Raw genomic sequence first — 21,862 nt, forward strand, 5'->3', positions numbered from 1 at the left:
AGTGTGAGCTTTCCATATGTTGAACTCTGCAGTCCACCACATTTGTGGATGAGTGTGAACTTCAACAATATCTCACATTTATGGTTGTGTGTTGGGTGTCATGTTGTGTACTTACTGGCCAACTGCTTTGTGTCTGAACACAACAGGGATTATACTGTGCCTGCAGGGTTTGCATGGGATACTTTGCATACAGTTGTCAACATCCTTTCATACTGACCAAACACTGGAGTACCGTATAGTGTACTGGTTCAGTACTTTCACTGTGGTGGACAGTATCCTGGTCTTTAGTCCTATCACTGCTTTAAATTTTCATAGTGAGCACAACAGACTGGTTAGGGGCCAGTTGTGCACATATGACCATGTTGTATTATGTTCAGATATGGACTACTTAAACCAGGCTTGTCCAACATTGGTAGTGTATTCCACAACATAGGTGGACATTGGCAAACACTAGCGATGTGCCCTAGGCCATTTCTAATGCTAGTCAGAGAGTGTGTTTGTCCTTCGATACACATTGTAACTGGAGTTTGCCATGACATATGTCATGGTTAGTATACTGTGCCTCCGTCTACCCATGACATAACAGTGATACCCAGGGTAAACCTACCATCTCCCATCCACTCATCAAGATTCCTCTTGAGGAGAGTCGATGAGTGACTCTCTGGCTAACCTGTACTGGGAGTTTACTCAAGAGTGGGAGTGGCTTCTGTGTTATGGATCAATCAGTACAGCATGTCCTATGTATGTCAGTGCTGGGGTTCAGGTCTCTCATGTGCATAGCTCACTGCCATTCAGATTGTACAAGGTGCAGCATGTTCTTTGATTCCAGCTTGGACATGGCTTTATACATCAGGCACAGCTTGCCTCTGGGCAGGCAGTATGGCACTGTCTGAAGCTGCAGTTTGTTTAATCAGGCAACACATGGCATCTGTTCAAGCTCTTTGATACTCCTGGTGAGGTACGTTTGGGGTCTTTCCAGTTGATGGAGGTGTCTGCTGAGGTACATCTCACAGGGGCCATTGTAGTCCATTTTGAGGCTGATGAAGGATGACTGCAGAGCCACAATGACCTCCCCTGATCTAGATCTGACTACCTTCATGATTAGGTGGTTATATGGTATGTTTCTGTAACCACTACAGCCACATGCTTGTCCAATGCAAGATATCTATCAACTTGTGTCCCCAGGTCTCTTATTACATCTTAAGTACTTAATGGGTTAACACCTATGTGGTAATTGGTGGGCACTTACTGTATATCCACAGGGGTTGACTATACACTTTTCTGCAATTAGCTTGCTGACATGGCTATGGCACCAGTTGTCTGTTTCTATGTGGCCCTTTTGTGGGATGCTTGTGTCAGCTGGAGGGTCAGATATGGTGGCCAGTTTGTAGTCCTCTGCAAACTTGTTCATGTTGGCCTGTACCTATGGGACATATATACCAAACAAGGGAGGTCCCAGGACCGAGCCTTGTGGGATGCCAGTTGTATCTGGTTTGTAGTCTGACATGGCTGCAACATTTCTGACCATGTCAGTTCTGTCCTTGGTCTGGTTTGCAACCCCTCTACTGACATAGGGGTTTATATTTAAGCTGGTGAGCTTATCTATAATGAACACGTGAGGTATTGTATGGAAGCCTTTTGCAAGGTCCAGCTAGGCTGTGTGGACCACATTCCCCATCATCAATGGCCTTAATGACTGTTTCAAATGAGTCAAACATGTTTAAGGGGCAGGATCTGCACTTAAGAAAGCCACACTGGGTAGGGTCCATTGTCAGTAGGTCCCCAATATCTTTATGTCTGAGGTACATGCTGATCCTTTCCATAGCTTTACAGACCAAGCTTGTCAGGATTCTGGGGTGGTAGTTTGCAGTGTCCATTCAGGCAACACCTTTGTGGAGAAGGACCACTGTTGTTGTACACTGCTCTTTGGGTACATATCCTGTGGTAAGGCTTACATTGAGCAGTAGTGTTATTTGGCATTCCATTCTTCTTGGAGTCCATGTTGGACTCAGCCCAGGACACCATCTCGTACCATTGATGCTGTGTGTTTTGCTTTGTAGATGCTGGCTGTTACCTCAGCATCTGCAATGTCAGGGGGCCAGCACTCTGCTGGGATAGATATTTGGCATTTTGGGGGGGGGAGTTGCACTGCACCTGTCAGGTTGGATGTTGGCAATATGTGTGTGTGTTTGGTATATTGTTTGTAATATTTGAGTGATTCAGAGCATATCTGTGAATTCCCAACAAGGTTCCTACCATCAGTTAAGAAAGCTTTGTGATTATCCTTAGTGTTCTGTACAATTTGTATCTTAATAGGTTCATAGGTTCATATTAGGCTATCCACCCTAGGGCATTTATAAGCCTAGCCAGAGTGTGTGTGGCTTTTGCCACCCCTTGCTATGTGAATATTATGGCCATTTAGGATTTACTTTACTGTGCCTCTGTCTGGACGTGACACAGTGAAGACCCCCAGTGTACATCTACAATCACCCATCCACTTGGCAAGATTCCTGTTGGAGAGAGTCGGTGAGGGGCTCTGCCTAACATGGAGTGGGATTCCGTTCCAGGGTGTAGGGAGCCTCTGGGTTATGTATCTGTCCCTCCAGCACATCCTATTTCATTATGTGTTGAGGTTGACATCTCTCGCTCTCACAGCTCTGATGGATTTAGGTTTTCTGGGGTGGAACATGTCCATTAATCCTGTGTTGGACATGGCCTTGTACAACAGGCATACAACGCCTCTGTATGTGACTGCATACAGCTGGGGTGTCTACAGCCAGGCAGCATATGACATATATTTGAGACCCTTTATCCTCTTGGTGAGGTACCTTTGAGGTCTTTCTAACTGCTGTAGGTGTCGGGTAAGGTACATCCCAAATGAGGCATTGTACTAACTTATGGGCCTGATAAGAGAACAGTATAGGGGCACAATGACCTCTGTTGACGTAGATGTGAATCCTTTCATGATAAGGTGGCCAATATAGATGGTCTTCCTAGCCACGTTGGCAATGTCAGTGTCACATGACAGGTTACTGTCCACTTGTGTCCCTAGGTCCCTGATTAGTCCTTCCATACATAATGGATTACCACCTATGTGGTAATTTGTGAGTACCTTGTTTGGTATTTGGTGAGACATTCATACTGTCCAGTGTCTTCAGGAAGGCTGAGTGGGCTTCCTGTGTGTGAGAGTGTGGTCTGTAGCATGCTACAGACTGTACAGCAGTTTTGCCTATGGTTAGTTGCACATGGGTGGTCTCCGATGCTTCGTGCATTGTCAGTTACTGGACGTGTGGGTATCTTTGCTGAATATGAATACTCCCCCTCCTTTTATGGTTTGGTCCAGGTTTTGGGGTCATAACGCATGATATGAGGTATAACCTGGTAGTGCTGGTGTGCTCTCAGGAGCCTTGCTGCAGGTTTCTGTCACTGCATGGACATCGATGTCCTCCATACTGGGGAGGGCCTCGGGAGCATGCATGTTGAGGTTTAGACATCTGGCATTGGGCAGCATTACCCTTATGTTTCTTTCCACTTATGTTTTCTAAGGAGGTGGGTTAGTCTTTTTAGCCTTGCCTACAAAAGGCTCTATTGAGGTGGCAAGAGCCTTAGCCAATATCCAGATGCCCAGGGGTAACAGGTGCAAGCCATCCCTGGCAAAGCAGCGTGGCTTGTCAAGCATGACATCCCAAGCAGACAGACATTAGATCCCCTTGGAATGACACCAGTAATTGTGCCACTTGTTAAAGCTGATCATTCTGTGTTTGTACTGTGGCATCATTCTTGGTGAGGGTAGGATGCTGCACAAGGTCAGTGTCATACCGGCCTGGACTACATAATCGGAGAACTCATCTATGTCTCTTTTCATGTAGTCTGGGGAGGTACATCTCAGGTCATTCACACCAGCATGGACAATGACTGCATCATATTTGTACTTGCTTTGGGGTGACCTGCGTACTTGTGTTATGTGGCGTATTGTAGCAGCCTACAGGCAGCTTACTGTACCCTTTCCCTTGTTCAGTCTGGTGAGCGGGACAGCAGTGTGTCTGACTATGGAGTCACCTATTACAACTGTATCAGGCATGTTGTTTCTCCTTCTGGCCTGTGACTGTATGGCACACCAACTTTGTGTACTATGTGTTGCATGTGCTATGTTTGGAGGTAGTGGTTGCTTGGGTGTCTGCTTTGGAGGCCTCTGTTGATGTGGTGTGTTTGTAATTAGAGCCTCTGGGAATGTTTTTCTGTGTTTATGTCTTTGGTTTGCAGTTGTGATAGGTCTATGTGAGACTGGGTTTGTGGTGTGTGTGGTTACCTTCTCCTCCTGACTAGTTTTGACAGTACTGAGTTGAGAGAGCTCAGCCTCTGGTTTGGATAATTGGTTGCATCTCTCACATATATTTGTATTTCTTGGGGGGGGGGTTGTCTGTGTACATGGGGCAGGTGTAACATTGCCTCAAGATTCACAGATTCAACTTGTTGTAGCTGGCCTTAGTGGATTGTATGAGTGGACATATTTTATTGCCATACTACTGATCAGAGATTACTTCCCTTTTTAGGTTTGCTCTATCATGTAGTAGCTTCCTCATTCTCTTGCATGGTTTGGTAATGGCTGGGGTCCACCATGCCAGATGCCTGTGTGTATGGCATTGTGTCTTGGTTTTATTTGGGATTGCATAATCCATGCATTCCTGGCAGTGTTCATGGAATGCCTGTATAACGGGTTCTAAGGTATGGCCCATATTTTGCACATGCACAGGGCCTTTAATGGATTCCACATCAGTTTGGAGGAGTGCAACATTTGCTTCACACATGTTTTTCACTGTGGTTTTCTGGCCAGGGACTGTGGTCAGGATGTGTATATCCAGTGTGATTACTCTATGGTCTGATCTTACCAGTGAGGGATACACTTCTCATCTTGCCATCCAGTACCCATGTTGCTGATTATCACATCCAGTATGCTTACCCCTCTTGTGGGAGTGGTACATTGTTCCTGAGCATTTTGGTTTATGGATTCTAAGAACCTTTGTCCTAGGGTGTTGGAGCTAGAATAATGCTCCCAGTCTATGTTTGGGTATTTTCAGTCACCCAATATAATGTGGTTTGGAGAGCTTGATATATTCATGTATTCCAACATAGGCCAAGTGCAGTTCCTGGTGTTTAGATGGTAGTCTGTAGCAGGCTATAAACTGGGAGGCAGTTTTAGCCACTGTTACTTGACCATGGCTAGTCCATGCTGCTTCTTGTTGTGGTACCAACATGGGGGTGTGGTTATCCTTGACAATTATTGCTAGTCACCCTCCTTTTGTAGCTTGTTCCATGTTTTGGGGCTGTACAGCACAGTATGAGGTGTAACCTGGTAGTGTTAGGGTGCTGTTGTGAGCCTTGACCCAGTTTTCTGTTACAGAACAGATATCAACATTCTCCATACTGGGGGAGTTTAGACTGCATGCATCTTGCTGTTTAGAATTCTGGAATTGGGTAGCATTACATCTAGGTTCTTATCCCTTGTGATACCTATGGAGGTGGGTTTGTGTTTTGAGCCTTACCTATTCAAGGCACGCTGAGGGTAACATCAGCCTTTGCCAGTATCCATAAGGCCAGGACTGATAGGTGCACACCACCCCTAGCAGGTGGAGCATCATGTCGTGCTCAGCATGTCATCCCAGGCTGGCACACATTGGATCACCTTTGACTAACAGCAATACTTCAGCCAATTATTGCAATTGATCATCTCATCTTCATATTGTGGCATCATGCTTGGTGAGGGTAGGATGTTAGTCAGGGTCATCAAGTTTGCAAATACTACATGGTGTTACATTGCTTAACACATGGCAATCATGCCTCAGGTGGTGCTGCAGGGGCTGCCTATGTTGGATGCACATACTACACTCCCTGTACATGTTTGAAAGCAGGTTGTGTCAACTTAGGCGTCCCTTTTACTATATGTGTGAGTCGGAGAGAGGTATCATTTCCAGGGTCCCTACTGAGCCAGTGTATGTGCTATGCATTGCTGCTTTGCCAAGGCCAAGGCATACTGGGCACGCCTCCTTCTGCCTACTGGGGCAGGCTCAGGTTGTTCCTCCTCCGAGTCATGCTCTGCCTGTGATTGATTTGGCAATGGTGGGGAGCTGTTTGGCCCAGCCCTATGGTGATCCTGCTGCAGCTGTTTTCACAGAATCATATTATGTAGCATAGCACATACCATGACAATTTGGGTACATGTAGTTGGTGAGTACTGCAAGGCTCCACCAGATGTATCCAGGCACTGGAACTGTGACTTGAGCAGCCCAAACACACGCTCGATTACATTTCGCGTTTGTGCATGTGCCTCATTATGGCGTTCCTGTTCAGGTGTATGTGCATTTCTGATGGGTGTCATCAACCACGGCTCCAGTGCATATCCAGCATCCCCTACTAAGTGACCATGTGGGATGTCCCCACTGGCAAATGTCTGGTACAGCTGCATCAGATGCCAGATATGGGAATCATGGTAGCTTCCAGGGCAGCCAGCACACACATTCATTATTATGCCCTGGGCATCACACACGACCTGGCAGTTGATGGAGGGGAAGCCCTTGCAGTTAATGTAGGCCCGACCCCGCTCACCGGCTGGTGCTTTGATGCGTATGTGCGTGCAGTCTATTGCACCCACTACCTCAGGGTATTCCATTATTTGCTGGAAGAGACGCATATTGCTGGCCAATACCTCATGGGCATTGGGGAAATATACATGATCACCGACATGTGCTGACATGGCATCCAGGAACTGGTGCAGTACCCTAGAGGCTGATGCCTGTGATATCCCCATCATATCACCAGTTGGTCCCTGGAAGGTACCTGTTGCTAGTATTCTTAGGCCAACACATACCTTGGTTTCCACTGGGATGGGTTCCCCTCTGTTGGTTCTGTGTGTGAGGCATGGCCTGCACAGCTCAACAATTTGCTGCAGGAGGTCTCTGTCCACTCTATAGTGCTCCACTATCTCCAGCTCATGTAACCCCTGGTAGGTGACCCTGGGCCTGTACACTCTTCTCTGTCTCCTCACTGTGGGTTGTCTGGCAGCATTTGCATTGTCACCACCCTCAGCAAGTCGCCTATGTCTCCTTATGACAGCTATGGCAGCCCCTAGCATTTCTGCTCTGAGTGAAGCTTTTTCAGTTTTCACTTCTAATAGCCTACTCCTGTCTTGCAGTGTCTCTTGACAGAAACATCCTGCACTGCTGTTTGCAGAGTTTTAAGTGCTGGGCTGGGCTAGTATTCTGCCTGTGTAATTGCCTGCTTCTAATTGTTTTCACCTGCTAGCTCCAGCAGTATTCCCTGCTAGCTTCCTACTATTTCTGTTGCTTCCTTTTTCCTTTCTGTTTCCTCAGGGGGGAGCAACGCGCATACCAGCGGAAACACGCTCACAGTGGCTTACATGCACGCACACATGCTTACACAGTTTAGAATCTACTTATTCGGGTTAAAATGCATGCACACCAGCGCAAACAGTCTTACAAGTCTGCCAACAGGCTCCCACATGCTCAGTCTGCCTTACACGCGCGCACACTGCACTACTCGCCTCTGGCACACGTGCGCATGCACGCCCAGCAAGAAACTTTGGTGTTGGCCACAGTGTACACCTTCCATTTCTTGACTTTCCCATGCTTATCTTGTGGCACTCCTCTTTCCATGATATGTGTCTGACATCTGTCATGTAACACTGTCCTCCAATGAACTGCATTTCCTTCTGCCATTCCCCCCTGTGATGTCACCTATCTCCTACTCTGTTCCACCCTCTTATGTAACTCTTACACTACTCGGAATGTGCTCATTTGCTATGTGACAGTGGGATTCAGTATCCTAACACTCATTTACATAAGATTGCCTACTAATGCTTAGTTACATGTCTTAGACTCAGCTTCCCCGCTTAGAAACCACTAAACGGTGGCCATGTTGTTTTTGGTCTGCTGGTCCCTGCATTGTAAATCCATGTATTGCATACAACCCACATTTGTGGGTTTATAACCTTCATTTTTATGTTTTATATAGCGCAGCCCATTTTCACGGGGCTGTGCTGCGTTTAAACATCATATTTGCATTGGGGTACCACATATTTGGCCATTGGCATGCTGCCTGACACATATGCACCCTTTATTTGGAGCTGACATGGCTCCATTGTGTTATTTGCAGAAACTTACTCAGTTGTCAACTGAGTACATTTCTGCAGCTAACACGACTCTTACACGGGCTGGATTCAGCTTCGGATCACTAATCTACCTCATTTGCATGCCTTCGGCTGTAAGTGAGGTGATTAGCATATCCACGCCAGTCCGTGTAAGAGACGTTTAGCTGGTCTCTTACACGGAATTTCGGCTGTTCCTGGATCGCGAGGCTGCATGGAGTCTTACACTACTGTTAGACTCCATGCAAGCCTTCGTGAATCCTGCCCTAGGTCTTTTGTATTTACAGTCGTTACATAGAATTCATAACTTTATAACTTTTGGAATTCAGAGACATGCAGCTCCAAATCACTCTATCTCCAGGGCCACGTTGCATGCAAATGAGGCAGTCTGGGGAGAGGCATATACTAATTAGCCATGTGCTCTCCTCCAGGAAGGCATCTACATGCTGAGTGATTTATAGACTCATTCAACTGTGTAGACTAGCATGGCTACTTCTACCACATAGTTGCAGTGAACACAGCCAAAAGACCATGTACAATCATTGCTGTAAAGGAACGTATTGGGGATTTTAGCAGTAAGATAGAGTTGGGAAATGTGTGAATGGGTGTATGCGTGGGGCTTCACATGCTCAGGAATGCAGCTAGGGTGGGCAAGAGGGACAACTGCCGAGGAGCAATGTGTTAAAGGCTGGGATCAGCCAATCTATGATCTTTAATGCAATACCAGCTTTTAAAAGCCTGTATTGCATTTGCATGAGCTATTACTCCAAGAGTGGTCTAATCTGTAGCAACTTCTTGCTACAGTTTAAAAGTTAAAAAAAAAATCACTTTTTTTAAACTAAAACCTGACATGCAGGCAGGGTATAAACTGTAGCAACTTTATTAGAAGAATTTTTTTAAGTGAAAGATGAGCACTTAGCTCTCTTTCCAGGCAGAATATAAAATATAGCAACTGTTTGCTACAGTTTATTAGAAGAAATTATTGTTTTAAATAAAAGATGAGAGCCTAGCACTCCATGCAGGCAGCTTGCAAACTATAGTAACTGCTTACTATATTTTTTTAATAAAATGGGTAAGAGTTGGAGCAGGGCACTAGGTGGGGGAGGGGCATGTGTTGTGCATCAAAATCTAATACCACTTCCTTGCAAAGGATATGTCCCTTTCTATGACCCAGGAAACCCATACTATGTATTTAAACTTTTAAACACTAACCATCCAACCCAATACCATATCCATGGGTGACTTTAATTACCCCACTACTGACTGGGAATCCTACATGAAACCAAACGTACATGCACAGAGATTCTTGGATTTTGTAAACACAAACGCTCTGGACCGGATAGTCAGTACACCAACCAGGGGTGCAACCATAATGGATCTGGTCCTTACTAATATGGCAGAGTTCTGCACATCCCTTACTGTAATGCCTTCCCTGGTAAGTTCAGACCACAAAATGGTCTCCTTTGAAGTAAAAATAAAACCTGAACCCCCAGCTAAACCTGGAATATTCAGAAACTATTCTAAGGCTAACCTCCTGCTATTAAGTGAGAACCCGGCAAAATTTCAAGCCCCAATAAACCCTGAGAAAACTACTGCCTATGCACAACTGTTCACAGAAACACAAGGGAGAAATACAGAACTAACTCAAAAAACAAGCCACCCTGATGGAGTCACAAAATCAATAGGTTATATAACAGGAGGAAGAAAATTATGGCAAAAATTAGGAGGTGCACACCAAGCAGGATAAAAGCACTCTCATCAAACATATCAAACAACTCAGAGGACAAATAAAGTTTACCAAAGACAAATTTAAGATAAGTTTGGCCTCCCAGGCCAAGGACAAACACAAAGCATTCTTTTGCTATGTCTGCCACAATTGTGTGCAGAGCTCATTGTAAATGGAGCCACCTATAGTCTGAGCAAGAAGACATAGCTAACCTATTGGCTGATAAATTCAGCTCCAAATTTACCCCTCTCTCCCCCTCAACCTTCCCTCAGGAAATATCATCAAATATAACTCCCCTTACTATCACTAGAGAACAGGTCCTTAATGCTCTCTCTAAGGCCAATAACACTGCATCAATGGGTCCATATAATATCCCAGGGGTAGATATTGCTTTTTGCTTCCTACTATTTCTGTTGCTTCCTTTTTCCTTTCTGTTTCCTCAGGGGGGAGCAACGCACATACCAGCGGAAACATGCTCACAGTCGCTTACATGCACGCACACATGCTTATACAGTTCAGAATCTACTTATTCGGGATAAAATGCATGCACACCAGCGCAAACAGTCTTACAAGTCTGCCAACAGGATCCCACATGCTCAGTCTGCCTTACACGTGCACACACTGCACTACTCGCCTCTGGCGTACATGCGCATGCATGCCCAGCAAGAAACTTTGGTGTTGGCCACAGTGTACACCTTCCATTTCTTGACTTTCCCATGCTTATCTTGTGGCACTCCTCTTTCCATGATATGTGTCTGACATCTGTCATGTAACACTGTCCTCCAATGAACTGCATTTCCTTCTGCCATTTCCCCCCTGTGATGTCACCTATCTCCTACTCTGTTCCACCCTCTTATGTAACTCTTACACTACTCGGAATGTGCTCATTTGCTATGTGACAGTGGGATTCAGTATCCTAACACTCATTTTCATAAGATTGCCTACTAATGCTTAGTTACATGTCTTAGACTCAGCTTCCCCGCTTAGAAACCACTAAACGGTGGCCATGTTGTTTTTGGTCTGCTGGTCCCTGCATTGTAAATCCATGTATTGCATACAACCCACATTTGTGGGTTTATAACCTTCATTTTTATGTTTTATATAGCGCAGCCCGTTTTCACGGGGCTGTGCTGCGTTTAAACATCATATTTGCATTGGGGTACCACATATTTGGCCATTGGCATGCTGCCTGACACATATGCACCCTTTATTTGGAGCTGACGTGGCTCCATTGTGTTATTTGCAGAAACTTACTCAGTTGTCAACTGAGTACATTTCTGCAGCTAACACGACTCTTACACGGGCTGGATTCAGCTTCGTGGATCACTAATCTACCTCATTTGCATGCCTTTCGGCTGTAAGTGAGGTGATTAGCATATCCACGCCCAGTCCGTGTAAGAGACGTTTTAGCTGGTCTCTTACACGGAATTTCGGGCTGTTCCTGGATCGCGAGGACTGCATGGAGTCTTACACTACTGTTAGACTCCATGCAAGCCTTCGTGAATCCTGCCCTAGGTCTTTTTTGTATTTACAGTCGTTACATAGAATTCATAACTTTATAACTTTTGGAATTCAGAGACATGCAGCTCCAAATCACTCTATCTCCAGGGCCACGTTGCATGCAAATGAGGCAGTCTGGGGAGAGGCATATACTAATTAGCCATGTGCTCTCTCCCTCCAGGAAGGCATCTACATGCTGAGTGATTTATAGACTCATTCAACTGTGTAGACTAGCATGGCTACTTCTACCACATAGCTGCAGTGAACACAGCCAAAAGACCATGTACAATCATTGCTGTAAAGGAACGTACTTGGGGATTTTAGCAGTAAGATAGAGTTGGGAAATGTGTGAATGGGTGTATGCGTGGGGCTTCACATGCTCAGGAATGCAGCTAGGGTGGGGCAAGAGGGACAACTGCCCGAGGAGCAATGTGTTAAAGGCTGGGATCAGCCAATCTATGATCTTTAATGCAATACCAGCTTTTAAAAGCCTATATTGCATTTGCATGAGCTATTACTCCAAGAGTGGTCTAATCTGTAGCAACTTCTTGCTACAGTTTAAAAGTTAAAAAAAAAATCACTTTTTTTAAACTAAAACCTGACATGCAGGCAGGGTATAAACTGTAGCAACTTTATTAGAAGAATTTTTTTAAGTGAAAGATGAGCACTTAGCTCTCTTTCCAGGCAGAATATAAAATATAGCAACTGTTTGCTACAGTTTATTAGAAGAAATTATTGTTTTAAATAAAAGATGAGAGCCTAGCACTCCATGCAGGCAGCTTGCAAACTATAGTAACTGCTTACTATATTTTTTTAATAAAATGGGTAAGAGTTGGAGCAGGGCACATAAATGGGCCCTAAATGACTAGGTGGGGGAGGGGCATGTGTTGTGCATCAAAATCTAATACCACTTCCTTGCAAAGGATATGTCCCTTTCTATGACCCAGGAAACCCATACTATGTATTTAAACTTTTAAACACTAACCATCCAACCCAATACCATATCCATGGGTGACTTTAATTACCCCACTACTGACTGGGAATCCTACATGAAACCAAACGTACATGCACAGAGATTCTTGGATTTTGTAAACACAAACGCTCTGGACCGGATAGTCAGTACACCAACCAGGGGTGCAACCATAATGGATCTGGTCCTTACTAATATGGCAGAGTTCTGCACATCCCTTACTCTAATGCCTTCCCTGGTAAGTTCAGACCACAAAATGGTCTCCTTTGAAGTAAAAATAAAACCTGAACCCCCAGCTAAACCTGGAATATTCAGAAACTATTCTAAGGCTAACCTCCTGCTATTAAGTGAGAACCCGGCAAAATTTCAAGCCCCAATAAACCCTGAGAAAACTACTGCCTATGCACAACTGTTCACAGAAACACAAGGGAGAAATACAGAACTAACTCAAAAAACAAGCCACCCTGATGGAGTCACAAAATCAATAGGTTATATAACAGGAGGAAGAAAATTATGGCAGAAAATTAGGAGGTGCACACCAAGCAGGATAAAAGCACTCTCATCAAACATATCAAACAACTCAGAGGACAAATAAAGTTTACCAAAGCCAAATTTAAGATAAGTTTGGCCTCCCAGGCCAAGGACAAACACAAAGCATTATTTTGCTATGTCTGCCACAATTGTATGCAGAGCTCATTGTAAATGGAGCCACCTATAGTCTGAGCAAGAAGACATAGCTAACCTATTGGCTGATAAATTCAGCTCCAAATTTACCCCTCTCTCCCCCTCAACCTTCCCTCAGGAAATATCATCAAATATAACTCCCCTTACTATCACTAGAGAACAGGTCCTTAATGCTCTCTCTAAGGCCAATAACACTGCATCAATGGGTCCATATAATATCCCAGGATACCTTCTAAATAGCATGAAATATGACCTATTGAGGCCTCTGGAATTACTATTTAACTGTAGCCTTCAAACAGGCTCCATGCCTCATGAATGGAGAAAGGCAGCAGTCATCCCTCTGCACAAAGGTGGGCCATTGACAGACCCTGGAAACTACCAAACCATAAGTCTCACTAGTCTTGCATGTAAACAAATGGAAAGAATTATCATAGAGATGATCAACATATATATAGTAGATCTCCAGACACTGGACCCAACCCAGTTTGGTTTTGTCAAGGGCAGATTGTGCCTACTCAACCTGGTGGACTTCTTTGAGAAGGTCACCAAAGCAATGGATGAGGGCAAAATTATTCACACTGCCTACCTTGACCTGGCCAAGGCATTTGACACAATACCCCACTCGGGCTTTGTTCACAAACACAAGAGGTTAGGTACAAACCCATATGTCACTTGGTGGATAGCCAACTGGCTCACAGACAGGACCCAGGAAGTTAGAACTGGGGAGTCCACCTCTACAAAGAGGCCAGTCACAAGTGGAGTCCCACAGGGATAAGTCCTTGGAATGCTTCTTTTTGGCATTTACTTCTCAGAAGTCAAAGCCAATGTCAGTGGTCTCTGGCTGACTAAATGTGCAGATGATTGCAAATTTGGAGCTGCCATTGAATCTCACACTGACATAAATGTTCTCCAGGAAAGGCTGACACAGACAAACTGGTGTCAGACCCATGGACTAAAACAAAAAGCCAAGAAATGCATAATAGTATCTTTTGGGAAGTCACCATTCCTGGTAACTATCATATTGACAGCACATCCCTTAGAGATGACCCAGTAGTCAAGGACTAACAGACACACATAGATAGTAATCTAACCTTTCACCATCATGTATCTACAGTGGTGAGGAAATCATTCTATGTTGCGCAACTTATAAACAAAGGTATGACATCTAAGTCCAAGGAAATCATTGTTCCACTGTATTCAGCATTCATTAGACCTATCATTGAGTAAATGCCCCCTTTGGTATGTACCTAACCAGGCATATCCAACAACTGGAATGTCCACAGAGGTTTCTCACTAAAAGAATACAGGGTGTAAGTAAAATGTCCTATGCAGACCACCTCAAGGCCCTATCCCTGTATTCTGTCTCCTACAGGCTTTTGAGGGGAGATCTATGCCTGGTATACAGGGCATTGTCAGATCCCACTCTGATGGGCCTCCTGCATATCCACAAAACAAACAACACCAGAATTACCCATTCTAAATACCTTGCCTGTGATATACATAGGACCTGCTAGAGAGATAGGTATGTATCCCAGAGACTACCATGTCTGTGGAACAGGCTCCCCATCCATGTGAAGCAGAGTTCCTCCCTAATTCAAATGCAACTTGAACAACTGGATGGGAAACCAGAAATTCATCCCTGGTTTGGCATCTATGTCTCTAATGGACACAGGTAACCTGTAAATGGTTCATTTCCCAGGCCCATGCTTACACTTATCAAGGGTATCAGAACTTGTCAGAGATTTGGGATGCATGGCTAGGCTTAAAAGGGCCCTTGTGGTCATTAACATAGTAAACACTTATGAACCTAAGAACATATCTGGCCACCTGATTAGTGTGCCAGTAGAAGGAATGTCCTTTTTGTTAAAATGGAAGAGCTGGGGGCATGGATCTGCAATTTTATTTTGCTCATCACTTGAAGAGCTGAGGGGGTTGGGTGCTGGTTCATGGTACTGTCACAGGACATTAGCTGAGCCAGCTATTGCTTGTGTGTGTGTGTGTGTGTGTGTGTGTGTGTGTGTGTGTGTGTGTGTGTGTGTGTGTGTGTGTGTGTGTGTGTGTGTGTGTGTGTGTGTGTGTGTGTGTGTGTGTGTGTCTGACTAGGAGATGGCATAAGGAGGTAGTGAGGAGATGAGGTAACTGTGTTTTAAATGTGAGCTGGAGGAGTCTTATCAGTGACTGTTATACATGTTAAAGATATTAAATCAAAAAATTACTTTTTTGCTGTAAGGTGCCTCAGTAAGACATGCTGGAAAAAGCAAGTTAAGGTTAATATAATGTTGTACTCTTGGACTGCTGGGGTATAGGATGTGAAAATATACTGATCACACTACAAATAGAATTAAGATAATAATTTCCCCTGTTTTTATAATCATGACTATCAAGATTAATGTCCTTGGTTTAAGCTACAGACAATGATTTTTTTTAAGCAATTAGGATTAGAAAATAAAGTAAAAATCACAACACACATTAAGAATGGTAGCCCTTGTATGCCATTTTAAGCCTAGCTAATTTCCCTTTCAAAGGAAAAAATCAAGCCCTGTTCTATGAAGTAAACACCGCATCTCACTGGGGGGAATTCATGAAGATTACCTCCCAGTAACCTTTGGAATAAAGGTGCATGTAGCACCAAGTTGCACTATCTCTGAGGCCATGCTACATGGAAATGAGGCAGTCTGGGAGATAGGCATATGCTAATTAGCCATGTGCTCTCTCTGTCAGAACTGCCTCCAGGAAGGTTTCTACGTGTTCATTGATTCATACACTTACATGGCTGGGTAGATTAGCATGGCCACTCCTACCACATCTCTGCAGTGAACATGGCCAAAAGGCCATGTACAACAATCCCTGAAGAGGTAAGTATGGTCAGGAGGTGTGTGAATGAGTGTATGAGAGCGGCTGCATGTATGAGAGTGTCTGTCTGCCTGGGGGGGGGGGGGTGATGAGGGGTGATGTAGGTGTGTGTGTGTGTGTGTGTGTGTGTGTGTGTGTGTGTGTGTGTGTGTGTGTGTGTGAGATTGGGTGGGTAAGGGCTATGTGTACATGCGTTGCTGTGCATGCATTTTTGATGTATATAAGACTGTGAGTATGGATTATTATAGCTCTCATACCTCCAAATACCCCTAGACTAAATAGTATATTCTACAACATTTGGTGGGGAGACAACTAGACACCACAGATAACGTTACTAAAGGGATGGGGAACCACTTGCTACCGGGGATTACATCATAAGACTTGTGCCTTAATGACACTCAAGCTGTATTACTCCTGTGCCTTAATGGCACTTAGATCACTACAGGGATCATTGGGGGGGACACTAGACACCAGGGATACTCCTTTTCTGCCCTAATGGCAATTTGGATAACAGTATTCACTTATTTACTTAAAGTGAAAGCACTGAAGTAAATATGGTGGTAATTTGGCTGCCAGTGCTGCTGCTGTTGTGAGTTCATGTGTTCTTGCCATGTTGTGCTGCATTTGACAACATTTTCCTGCAGCTGATAACTTCAGATGACTTAGGAACTCTCAGGAGGATTTGCCAGAATTTTGACTGTTAGTGTTATGAGTTCTTGTGTTCTCACTGTGTTTTGCTGTGTCATCCTGCATCTGACAGCATTTCCCCATGGCTGATTACTTTGGAGACTTAGGAGGTTTTAGGAGGATTTTCCAGGATTTTGGCTGGCTTCTGCATTTCACAGCACTGAGCTCCTTGCTGGTCCCTGGATTCTTGTGTTGTTGACAATCTCAGATCAGTGACTATTGGCTGGCAGCTAGTGTGTATGTTGGGCATCAGCTTTTAACTTGGCTTATTGAGCTCTTCCTCCTGGTCTTGACGGCTAGTGAAGCAGTTGTAGTAGAACTTGGCTGTCTGTGGAATCATCATCACTGGCTTTTGGGCTGCAAGGAGTCAGTCTGCTACTACCAGTATCTTTTTGATTTTTGCAACCTTGTGATCTAGATTTAACTGAGTTTGTTACCAGTGGTGTCATGGCTTGCTGTGGATTTGTGGTGACTGTTCAAGACTTGCCTGAGCGGACTGGATCAACATAGGGTTTTGCTACTGTTTTCATCACTGGACTGCCATTGGCTTTTCTTGGTTATTGTCAATCCCCTTGCCATGGCTGTATGTAGACACTGGAAATCTTAACTGACTGGACTTAATTTTTAAACTGATTTTACTAGAAACTTTAAGCTGACCACGTTCTATCTTTCCCTGGATACTTGTTGTGTGACTTTTGTAATTTTTAAGTAACCAACTGAAATAATTAGTAAGCAGATATTTATTAGTTGTAGCTTTTGTTTGAACATTGTTTACTTTTTCTTGGACTGATTAGTGTCATACCTTTCAGCTCTCCAGATTTTTGTCTCATATTTTTAGTCTACTCCTCATAAAATTTGTGGTTTTCCAGAAAATCACTGAGTACTGAAGTTACTAAATAATGACATACATTTCAGTTTCAGATTTCTTATCCTTCGGAAAATGCATGCTAACACAAATCCTCTTATTCTATCAACTTTTTAAGTTTATAACTGCAAGATTTAAAATCTGACCCTATTTTTGGGTCTCTGTCCCCCAATTATTATGGGCTTTGTCCAGATTTCTTGCCTAAGAGGTTGAGAGGTATGTTTAGTGTCCATTTTATCACTTTTTTTGTATTCATTATTTTTAACTTATTACCTGACACATCATATTTGTATAGTTGCATTATACTACTTTCTACGGGTTATATTACTATTTTTCAAGATTTAACATGACCTTTTCATATTCCAGGGATGAGCTATTGGTTCACCATCCATTTATTACTCCTAAACTCTTCTTTGACTATGAGTTTGTAGTACTTTTGGTATTACTGAGGCATCAGGGTGTTTTTAGCACTGCCCTCTTAGGCCATCCACTTTATCTGGCTCTCATGCAATTCTTCTCCTAACAATAGGTGTAATTGGATTAGAAAGGAATTTAATAAGAGGTCTACAACCTTATATATAATTCTTACAACTCCAGTTGAGCAGCTTGGCTTCTACAACTGAAGAATTTTCAAGTCTCATATTGTAATGCTCATTCTGTTTGCAATAAGAAAACTCCCTTATTTGATACTATCAATACCAATGACATTTCTTTAGTTACTGAAACAAGAGTGGACTCAAATTGTAGTCCCATTTTTTAGCACTTATTCCAACTGGATATTCTGTTTTTCATTGTCACAAGAGGAGATACTGCCAGCCCATCTATCTGGAATTTTGTAAATAATTATATGTTATTTGTGAATATTAATATGATTTATATAGAAGTGTAACAAAGGGAAATACTGCCAGCACAGCTGTCTGGAATTTAGTAAATGGTTATGTCATTTATGAATGTCAACAAGCTTCATGTAAGATGCTTGTGTTACAAGTGTATTAGAACTGCATGTCATGTATATATCAAACTAGCATGTGTGTTGAAAAGATATTTTATAAAGTACTGAGCTTAAAAATGTATCTACAGTGTGCCCTGCTGGAAGAGAACAGAAATGTACATACACTATTGTAACGGTTTAAATGTTAACTTCATTCCAGCAAAAAGTGGGCGCCCACTGTACCACACCCGTTATCACTCCCTCCTTGGTCATATCCGACCACAAACTGATAACCCTGGACATCCTCACCCCTCCACCTCCCCCAGTCAAAAAAAACATAGTCAAAAACCTTTCCAAAGCAAACTTCAAACTACTTGCATCCGAAGTGGAAAGCTTCACTATTCCCTTGCAGAAGGATAATGATATCCAGGATGTGGAATCCTACACCAAGGCACTCTATATGTATCTTCAGGATTGCATGGACCATGCTATCCCAAATAAAACCAAGACTCCTTCCTCAAGCAAGAAGAAACCAGTCTGATGGACCCCGACCATAAGCAAACTTTACAATAAAAGGAGGAGACTTATACAAAAAAAGGCCAAATCTCAAGTAGAAAAATCATCCCTGATCAGCATTAGTAAGAAATTGAGGGCCCTCATCAAGTCAACTAAAGCTAATTTTGAAAAGAAAGTTGCCAAGGATGCCAAGGATAACCATAAGGCCTTCTATGGTTACGTCAAAAATCTAAATGGCAACGCTCAGGTCTGTTCTGAGCTAGTAAAAAATGGAACAAAATACACTGACCCTTCTGACATTGCCAACATCTTGGCTGACAGGTTCAGTGCAAATTTCTCCCCCCCTCACCACCTACAGGGCCTATTACCATTCCAGGGGATTGTGTAAGTCCAATTATTACTGATACATTGGTTAACAAGGCTCTATCTAAAGCTAAAAACACTGCCTCCATGGGACCAGATGGTGTCCCAGGCTGTGTCATACGCGAGCTCCAAAAGGAATTAACCCCGCATCTTAATACCCTGTTCAGTCTCAGCCTCTCCACAGGATATGTGCCCAGAGAATGGCGCACAGCAATGGTGGTCCAGCTACACAAAGGTGGGGCCACAACTGACCCTGGGAACTACCAACCAATAAGCCTGACCAGTCTGATCTGTAAGGCTATGGAGCGAATCATTATGGAACTCATAAATGGAGAGATTGGGAACCTCCAGTCGCTGGACCCCACACAGTTCAGCTTCGTCAAGGGCAGATCATGCCTCCTGAACCTGGTGGATTTCTTTGAGACAGTTACTCAGGCTATAGATAAGGGAAAGGAGGTACACACGGCTTACCTTGACCTTGGTAAAGCATTTGACACCATTCCCCATTCGGGTATTATTGATAAGCTCACCAGCCTGGACATAAACCCTTACGTCACAAGATGGATCGCAAACTGGCTCTCAGACAGATCCCATAAAGTAAGAGTAGCAGGATCTATTTCCGAATCCAGACCAGTAATGAGTGGTGTGCCTCAGGGCTCTGTCCTGGGGCCCCTCCTGTTTGGCATATACTTCTCAGAAGTATAGGCAAGCACGGAAGGGCTGTGGCTGACTAAGTTTGCGGCCGACTGCAAACTGGGTGCTATAATAGAGTCTCCGGCTGATATGGAGATCCTCCAGAAGGGCCTAAATGAGACTGATGCATGATGTCAAAGCCATGGTCTCAAGCTAAATGCAAAAAAATGCGTAGTAATCCCCTTTGGAAAAAACAGAGTACCCGCAAACTACAACATAGGAGGTAATCCCCTGAAATCTGAAGAAGAAATAAGGGATCTAGGGACCCAAACAGATAGCTAGCTTTCCTTTGATAACCATGTTGCCAAAGTGGTTAGAAAATCCTTCTATGTGACCCATCTGATCATGAAAGGGTTCGCATCAAGATCTAAGGATGTAATGGTGCCCCTCTACTCTTCCCTCATCAGACCCATTATTGAGTACAATGCACCAATTGGAATGTACCTGGCTAAACATCTCCAGCAGCTGGAGAGACCACAGAGGTACCTAACCAAGAGAATTACTGGCCTCAAACAGTTGCCCTATGCAGCACGATTGAAAAAGCTAAGACTGTTCTCTGTTGCATACCGCTTTCTCAGAGGCGATCTCTGTCTAACGTACAGAGCCATGTCCAACCCAGAATTGTTGAACATGCTTCATCTTACCAAAACCAAATCTACTCGAGCTACACGCTCTAGAGATATAAACCTCAACACAACAATGAATAGAACATGCTGGAGTGATAGATTCCCTTCGCAGAGACTTCCCTTACTATGGAACAGGGTCCCGATCTACATAAGACAGAGCCCCTCACTATCACTCTTCAAGAGGAACCTTGATGAGTGGATGGGTAACAGAAATTTCACACCGGGGATCACACCAACAGCACTGCTAGATAGGGGCCAAGGGTACTAGCTGCTAGTACAAGGGTCTAGGGAACTACTAAAGGGGAGGTGAATACCGCACAACGTGGCTGGGCTAATATATGCCTTCAGGCAGATAGCTCAGTACCAACCTATGAACCTATGAACCTAAAAATAGCTGAAATTAAATTACTTTGTAACAGCAAGAGACAGGATTTCTATACTAGGGAACTCTCTGTCTTGTCTTGAAAGAGAAATGATTACTAGGCTTGAGATGTGGAAGTGTTTTATTGTTTTATGACTTCCAATAGCTGCACAGATCTGAGGAAAAGCCCTTGTTTATGCATTTTCACAAGTGAATGCTAAATACTGCTAGCTTTCAGCAGTGATGGGTTTATCTAGGATAGAGTCAGATGAAAAGAAATTATGTCATTCTGCAATCTATCTCAGCAGTAATATTTGAGATATTAATTTAAGAACTCTCTGAGCAAGACTAAGCATTTTGTAGTCTGTCTTGGACCTGACCAGAAGACCCATTCACCACACATTTGCCTTGCTCTGTAAGTAAGTTAACTAGGGTAAAGTAATTCTCTTAAATTCAGTCAGGAATATAGCAAAGCTCAGCTTAGATGTTTTTCCTGTAATGTTGTTTTAAATATTTCCTGTAATTTTGAACTCTGATGTTACTATACATATATACTGAGTATTTTCTTGATCTTTTAATATTTATTATTAAATATATTTAAACCTTTCATTGTGGATGATCTGTCTAGAGATATTTAAGTTCTGAGAGTACTTGCATATTTATTTGGTAACACTGTGTAGGCCACTCCTAATAGCCTTGCTCTTGGTCAAACTACCATTTGTACTGATAGTAACATTACACAGTAAGATTGGAAACCCTTTGTTAAAGGCCTTAAAGTAGCTGATAAGGGGTTCTGGAGGCAATGATAACTACCTTATAGTCTGGGAAGAAGGGGGCATAGCTAGTAAACCTGTGCCAGACTTTCACAAGTGTGTGTGTGTGTGTGTGTGTGTGTGTGTGTGTGTGTGTGTGTGTGTGTGTGTGTG

The sequence above is a fragment of the Protopterus annectens genome, chromosome 6.part0, assembly GCF_019279795.1.
Source record: "Protopterus annectens isolate FY-2018-M chromosome 6.part0, PAN1.0, whole genome shotgun sequence".
In the NCBI taxonomy this organism is placed as follows: Eukaryota; Metazoa; Chordata; order Ceratodontiformes; family Protopteridae; genus Protopterus; species Protopterus annectens.